The following is an 8,452-nucleotide window of genomic DNA, read 5'->3' as shown; positions in this document are numbered from 1 at the left end:
CTGTATATATAAATATATATATATATATATATATATATATATATATATATATATATATATATATATATATATATATATGGGAGAGAGAGTAGAGAGATTGATTTGATATATCTTAGAACTGGTAGGCATAAGAAATTGAAATATAATATGCAGGCATTGAAATATAATTACTAATTGTTAATACATACGTAGCTTAGAAAAAAAAAAAACATCTAAATTATATATTCTCAATAATGAATCAGATGAATACTCTTATGTAGGCCCATCCGGCCGTTACATTATCAAATAATTATGATACCTATAAAATGAAAATAAACACAACTTGGTCCAAAACATCTATACCATCATTAAATAAACAAATAGACTATACCTTATACCTTCTAGAATTCTTTCTTCCTTGCTTTCATCTCTGCAAATCTGTTAATGACTTTACTTAAGTTCAATTTACGCGCAGTTCCTTGTTCAATTGATAGAATAGCTAGTCCTTTTAATCTTTCCTGTGCCATTGTACTTCGCAAATAGTTTTCAACAGGCTTTAGTTCGGAGAATGAACGTTCTGCACTTGCAGTTGTGACTGGAATAGTTAAAAAAAAAAATAGCATTGCAATGCAAACCTCAGGGAAACTGGCTGAGATATAATGATTTTCTATGATCAACATATTAGCAAGGTCCTTCATACTAGAAACTTTGCTTATTTCTCCCTTCAGAGCAGATCTCAGGCTGAGAATTTCCTGTGTGAATGTTTCTGACACATCGTTGTGGTATTTTTTCACAAAACTAGATGCTTTTTTGTACAGGTCTGAGTCAGATAAATTTTGCAATGAGATTGGTTCCAACACTGAGAATGATGAGACAACTTCTTGCAAGCCAGTAAAACGGAAGTTCAACTGAGTTGTGATGATGTCCAGAGTACGATAGCAAACAGTTACTCCACACAAACTCTCTGGATCTTCTAATCTTTGGTCTTCACAAAGCTCGCCAAAATGTCTTTTTACGGTACGAAGTCTCTTTTTTCAAATTCTGGTCTGATTGACCACTTCTGGGCTGTATCTGTTGCTTCTTTCTTTACATCCTCAAACTGATTTCTTAATCTGCAAATCTCATCCTTGCAAACCTTTAAGAGGTCTGCTGCCTTAGCAAGATCAACTGCTTTTGATTGCAACATTTTTTATACTAAATTTATTGACTAAGATTTTGGACTGAAACGTCAAAAGGAATACAAAATTAAAATTTTCAAGACATTTCTTTAGTGCAGTGGCTTCATTGCATTCGTCTACCTTAGAGCTGCATAATATTATTTGTGCTAGAACTTTCTGCACATCACAGAATCAAACTTTGAGAGCAAATACCGCATCATAACGTCCAGCCCATCTAGTTGGGTTTAACCTTTTAATAGTTACCCCTTTGTGAGTGCCTGATTCAGAAATTAAGCAAGATAATATGTCCCATCTCTTGATACTTAATCCAAAAATCACATAGACTCTTTGAACAAAATCATAAAACTGCGCCATTTCTGTCACATCCTTGACAGCATTATTAATCACCAAATTTAAATTATGAGCAGCACAATGAACATAAACTGCACTGGGTTCAACATCAATTATTTTTTTCTGCACACCTTTGTATATCCGCTTCATGTTACTAGCTCCATCATATCCTTGGCCAAGACACCTTGAAATAGAAAGTCCTCTTTGTTAATTATTTGCAAAATTTGTTATGATAGTGCAGATCCAATTTGGCTCTCAACCTTATGAAACTCTAAAAAGAAGACTCATTAATTTGTAGGGGTTTTGTCTTTCCATTATCATCATATTCTATGCTACAGTAACTGTATATTTCACACATCTGATTAATTTTGGAAATATCCCGTGTTGTATCTAACATTATGCTATAAAATGGAGCTGCTTTAATGGCATAAGTAAGTTCTTTTTCAGTTTCCTTTGAAAGCAACTGAATGAGTTAATTTTGTATCATTGAGTTCATATACTTTGTTTTACCTTTAGGTTTACTGATTAATTCTGAAAGAACTGGATCATATTTAGAAAGCAACTCAATGATGCAAATGATATTTCCACGTTTCCTTTCATCTTCATCATAATCACCTTCATCTTCTGCTTGTGTTCCTTCTTTGTGTCCACAAAATGGCAAATTGCACATCGCTAATGTGAGAGTTATATTTAATAATCTGTCCAAAACCTGATGCCAGTATTTTTTTCCTTTTGAAGATTACCTTCAAGTGCTTCACTCAAAGTTCCATGCAAGCTCCATTGTTCATACACTAGGCATGAATTATAGTGAATTTGGGATGATTCGTGCCTCTTCATACCCTCACCTATGTGTTTCCAGTCAAAATAGCCATTAATCCATGTATCTTGTTTCTACTCGCTCCTCGATTAACAAACAACCAACATGTCTCACAATAAGCCTTATCAAGAACAACTGAATAGTATAATCACGACCTCTCAATTTTCACACCTGATTTCGACTCTGCATGATAATATTTTTTCAGAGAAAGAGCGACCTTCTGCATTCTTTTTGAAAGGGCCATTAGGCTTGCAATGTCCATTTGTAATGATAAATCGTTTTGTTTGGTCCTACCATTTTTTTTCCATAAAATGTCCTAGGTCTGTAGGCCACAACGATGTTATTGTGTCAAATGAGAGCTCAGGCGCATGGTCTTTTGAGGTACTAGGTTTACACTCATCTTCACAGGTATTGCCTAATATAGTGTTGGGAACTGGGTCAGAATCTGGTTTGCCAACTTCGTCTAATTTCTTTTCACCTGTATCAGTTGCTGTGTTTTGTTTCAATTAAACTAGTACTAGTAGTAGGCATTTCCACACTAGTGACACTACTATTAGTATTTTCTCCAATAGCTTCACAACTGTCATTGTCCTTTGCATTTTCGTTAATCACTTCTGCTGTTGGGGAAAAGATACCACTAAATTTTGGAAGCTTTGATGCCTTAATTCCATTTTCTTTTTTCTTTTCCCGCTTTTCACTGCCACTAAGATGTTTTTTGGGAGGCATGATATATCCGATTCACTGTAAATAAAAACTATGATTAATTGAGAAAATTATACTCTGTTATCATCTAATATACGAAAATTCTATTGTTTTTTGTTTGTATGGTGTTTTTACGTTGCATGGAACCAGTGGTTATTCAGTAATAGGACCAACGGCTTTACGTGACTTCAGAACCACGTCGAGAGTGAACTTCTATCACCAGAAATACACATCTCTCTCTCCTCAATGGAATGGCCGAGAATCGAATCTGCGACCACCGAGGTGGAACGCAAACACCATATCGACCACGCCACTGAGGCGGTATAGAATTTTTTTTATTGATATCATCTTTCTTCAATGCATTGTTCTTTATATTACATTATTTGTATCGTGAGTCAAATATTAAAATTAAGTTCACAATTCGTAATCAACATAATCTTTCATAAGGTGTAAGATAACTATCAGTTGTAGTCCACTTACTAAAGAATACGATGTAAAACAACCACGAATCGCGAAAAACTTCTCACATTTTCCTTTAAATGATCAAAAGATAATGGCGGTCACAGGCGGTGACAACTGACAAGCTCTGGTAACTGGTGTACACGGAGGCCAGGACTTAGACAGGAACATGACGCGTTCAAGCCAAGATCTCATACGGACCTGTAGTGTACGAACAGTAATACTCCTTATGACCTCCTAACCCATAACCCATAAAAGCCATCATATACATTAACATTTTGTAATGTCTTCTCAGTTTCGGTTATTAATCATTTGCCAGTATTATATTGAGGATTTTGATTTTTTTTTTTTAAATCACTAAAAGATAACAGTAAGAAGTAGCATATTTTTTTTTCTTCTTCTTCTTTTTACGGCCATGGGCCCATATCCCTTGGGTCCCTTAGCTCCCTTTCTGTAACTCTACGTCCATGGGCCCCTTTCATCATTATGGGCCCTGGGCCCGTGGCAGTTTGCCACCTCTGCCATCCTATTGTTACGCCTCTGGGTGCAGATAGCCATGTGGCGTGTTAATGCATGCGTCCCCTGTTGATATACGATATCCTAGAGGGAAACCTTTAGTTTAATTCTCTGGGAATATCTACTGTAGTCATATATACCCTAAGGAAGCTACTGAAGGAACCTTCCATCAGGACGACATGGCCATCTCACCCAAAAATAGATTTTTCGCTTCGCTCAAAATCCGTTTTTATCAAACTTTACTTATATTTTACCGTAATTTAAGATTTTGTACTGGGATTGAACAGCACTTCCATTGAAATACTCTATATTTATGGCATACATTTTGGTCATTATCAAGAACACAACTTTAAAGCCCTGTCCACACGATCGAGCATACCCGACGGGCAAACAGTGATACCAGACCACAATAGTTAGTAATAATTAGGGTCAATGACGTCAGAAGCAGGAAAACCACAGACAGGGATCTGTCATCATACAGTGGTGCCAGATCCCTGCCTTTATTTTCCCCCTTCTGACGTCATCAACCCTCATTTTAACTATTGTGGCCTGGTATCACAGTTGACTGTCGGGCATGCTCGATCGTGTGGACAGGGCCTAACATTGTTGGGCATAGCCCCTCCATTCGCCGATTGCAGATTACAGTACATTACGTTCACGAGCAACTAATGGTTGACTGCTTGCCGACCAGCTCCGCTCGTGTGTAAGAGATTAAAAACTTACCATTCAGCACCACAACTTCAAGGATAGCACTAGATTAAAAACAATGAAAGTCTACCTGTACTGCTCAGCAACCTTAGCTATCCCAAGTCTTTCCCAGGACTAAGTGTAAGTTTACTTTCTTCATACTACGTTGCATTTGGTCTAAATGTAGATTTTTATGCATTTGGTCTTAGTATAGATATTTAGTACAAAGAATATTTGTAAATCTAAAAATTTAAATAGTTGCAACATTAAACCTATTATTACCATAGTGTTTATTAACTGCCAAATTTTCTCACTAAAACATTTTTAGAGTTTGATGGGATAAAAAAAGTTGTGAAACTTCCTGATGAGATGACAACTCTAGGCTGCTCCATCCATCCAAGGCCAAGCACACAAACTGTAGTCAAAACTACTTTAACTTCAAGATACGAACCATTAACTAGTTATCATTGTCTAATTTAAAAGAGCAACCAATAATAAGATAAGTGTCTGGGCAAGAAAGATTTTCATTTATCAGTTAAAAGTCTGAAAACCCTATATCCAGTTCCCCATTGAAAACTTTCATTAAATTCTTTCCACGCAGCCTGTATCTAAATCAAAGAATATAGGAAAATATTTTAATTTCTTTTATTCAAGAATCACTGCTATCAAATTAAACCTAGCGTGCTATATATGCATGCCTTATTTGACAAGGAAGATTTTCATGTCCCTTTAGCGGTCTCTTAGTTTATGCCACAATTTTGAGATTTCCTACCAGTTACCAGTGTGATAACGTTCATACCTTGCTACAGAAAATAGACTGCTAACAAGACCTTAATAGTTCGTCTTTTACAGTTAGTAATACTTAGCAGCATACTTTTTAAGCAGAAATCACTCTAGACAGCAGCGCCTGAATCTCATGCTTTAAACCTCCAATTCACCAAAATGGAGAATCTGAAGTTCGGGCTCTAATTCATATACAATAAGAACTCAACAATTCATTAAAATACCAAAATATTAAAATTTACATCTACTCAAATAAATCTTATAAGTTCCCTGTAGTCTCTTTCAGTGACAACTTACCGAATGAACAATTTAAAAGCTGCTAACAATGAAGCTCAAGCAATTCCAAGCAAATGTAGCATGTCGATGTAGTTTCGTAGTCTTAAAACTGCTGCCAAACCTATTCATTCCCAAATTTACCCGTAATTTCAAAGAAATTATGGAATTTCTTAATTAGTAGATATGCAAAACCGCAGCTGAAGCTCTGAACCCAAGTTACCTGTAAAGAAAATATATAGTCTAGAGAATGCCACACGGTTTAGAAAGAATTACTGACTGAGGAGGAACAACCTGAATTAAAGATTAAGGAATAAGATATGAAAGTTTTACAGTTTAAAAAGATAAGACTAGCCCAACAGAAAAAAAAATATTTGAAAAAAGGAGAGCCAAGTTGTTGAAAGTATACTTTAAAATTTAAGCATCTAATTATTTACGGAAACATCCGAAACTAAAAATCTTTAAATATTCCGAAAATTGGTGACAAAAATATCTGTAAATTATCGTAAGGGTTCTAATTAAAAGCAAAAAAAAGTCAAACTAGTTTATCACTTAGGGTAGGAAAAATATAGCTACAAGGTTAACCAAAAAGTAAAATCACTAATTAAGCAACAGTCATAGGTCTCAAATCCTAACTGAATAACAAAGATAAGGTTTTAAAATTGTTATTTTAAATTTACGAAAAAAATTAAAACTTGCCAACTAATACTAAAGTTTTTGGGAAAAGGTCACGTCTAAGATCTAACTAATAATCTAGGTTAAATATCTTCGGTTGGGAAACTGAAGTCACTGAGTTGGCCAAATACTCGTGGCAGTTGAAAAATTATGAAGTACTAAATCTAGGAAACAAAAACTGCCATGTTTAGAAGCAAAATATATTCTCCGACTAGTTTAGTAACTATTTAGTTAAGACTAAATCTAGGAAACTAGTCCTAAGTTGGCCAACTAGTTTAGTCACTTAAAGTTTAGAAATGAAAGTCAGTTTCAGACCCTACCAGGAAAGTTTTAGTTTAATACTAATCTACATGTGACAATTAGTTGGAACTTCGGTAGTCAAAAGACGTATAAATTCTTACCTAACTGGACAATTTGATTGTTTAAAATCTTTACATAAATTACAGGAAAATAAAAGATACAGGGTTTGTTTAAAGTAGCCTAGCATTCAGAAGGTGATCGTAGTAGGCCTCTGATCCTAAGCGGAAAATTAATATAGTCAAGTTGCCGCTGGAGTAAAAGCCTTTTGAAAGTCACTTTGTTAATTTACGTAATAGTCGTAGGTGGAAGATTCTATTTGTGAATTGATGAATCTAAAATTGGGTAATATATGGTTACTTTAAAGTTTTAAAGTTTGAAATTATTAACTAAATTTCCAAGAATAAAATTTTTCAAAGACTTGCGTACAGTGAATGTGCTTAAAACTAATTTGGCCTTTATTTCCGCAGCAAATAAAAGTTCTCCCATTATCAGCCCCCTTCCCGACGGACAGGTGGGAACCTGGGTACAGGAAAAGTTATATAATACTTTCGAGACTTGTAAAAAGCCACAAACTAACAGACCCACCTTAAAGTAAGAGTGGACCCCCCTTCCCGTGTCAAACTTATCCAAGTCACAGGGGGGGAGGGGAAAAAAAATAAATAAAAAACAGGGAACGTCCCCCCCCCTCCCCGGCACTAAACTTTCCCAGGTTACAGACCTAGCCGAGGGGCAAGTCCCCTTGCACCTCCTTCCAAAGTCATAAACGTACACGAGTCACAGATCCCCCAACCAAAGTCACAAAGTAGATCACAAATAAGTCCTTACTTTCTATTTGACACCAACGTGTGTCTAAGCAATCTTTACAGTCTCGTTACAGTAAAAATTGTGCAAGCCTTCCTTAGATGACCGCAACGATATTTCTGGTACTGCGAGGAAGTCCCAAGTACATCAGTGTCGACCCTGAAAGTGGAAAATTTCAGGATAGGAGCTCCTCTAGATTAAGTTCTATCAATTTGATAGTATCTTTCGAAGAGACTAATTAATGTAATACAAGATAAAATACAGTCTTTGAACAACGTACGAAACTTGCTGGAAAACAGAAATAAAAAAGAAACCAAGTTTCTAAAGAAATTGGAGTACCAACTCTCCAATTAAAAGTAACAACACTCAAAAACAGAAATGTTGAAGGTAAAACATAACCGTTCACAATACATACCATAAAAAAAAAAAAAAACTCGACGAATGCAGAAATTTTACTTCCTCACTACAAGATATCATACACTCCAAAAGCGACCTAATATAATAACTGAACATGTGGCAGCCAAATTATTCCAACGAAAGATTCAGACACTTCCGATCTACGAGCTATGGACTATGAAGTTTGGAAGTCACTCTTTCCGCAGGGAACCTTAGGTAGTTTATCGGACGACCACAGATGGCAGTAATGAGTAAAGTAGCCGATATGATTGTTGCGTTTTCAATATCATTCCCATAGAACGCTACACAAAAATTATGTGAATATGGGGATTGATAATAATTCGAATAAGAATATCATCATAAGCATGAAAATTACGATGCTCATAGAAAAATGAACGTTAAAACAGGAAAAGTGTGTGATATAAAATGAAACGATAAGAAACAATATAAAAGAAACATTAATAGTGACGTGAAGGAGAAAAGGGGTTTATAAATCCAGGCATGTTTATGAAATAAAATAAAATAAAGAAAAAATAAACAGCGCTCATAGAAGGTT

General features: G+C 35.4%; 1 long non-coding RNA gene across 1 annotated transcript; it reads right to left on the bottom strand.

The window, feature by feature from the left end:
- Positions 1-5,297: 5,297 nt before the first annotated feature.
- Positions 5,298-7,659, bottom strand: LOC137657119 (uncharacterized). Its single transcript, XR_011047114.1, has 2 exons — positions 7,525-7,659; positions 5,298-5,947 (listed from the first exon to the last, which is right to left on the bottom strand). It is a non-coding gene; the product is annotated as an uncharacterized lncRNA (long non-coding RNA).
- Between the last annotated feature and the right edge of the window lie 793 nt (positions 7,660-8,452).

This window comes from Palaemon carinicauda, chromosome 18 (genome assembly GCF_036898095.1).
Source record: "Palaemon carinicauda isolate YSFRI2023 chromosome 18, ASM3689809v2, whole genome shotgun sequence".
Taxonomy (NCBI): domain Eukaryota; kingdom Metazoa; phylum Arthropoda; class Malacostraca; order Decapoda; family Palaemonidae; genus Palaemon; species Palaemon carinicauda.
Note: the sequence above shows the minus strand (reverse complement) of the source record. Positions and strands in the feature narration are given on the sequence as shown.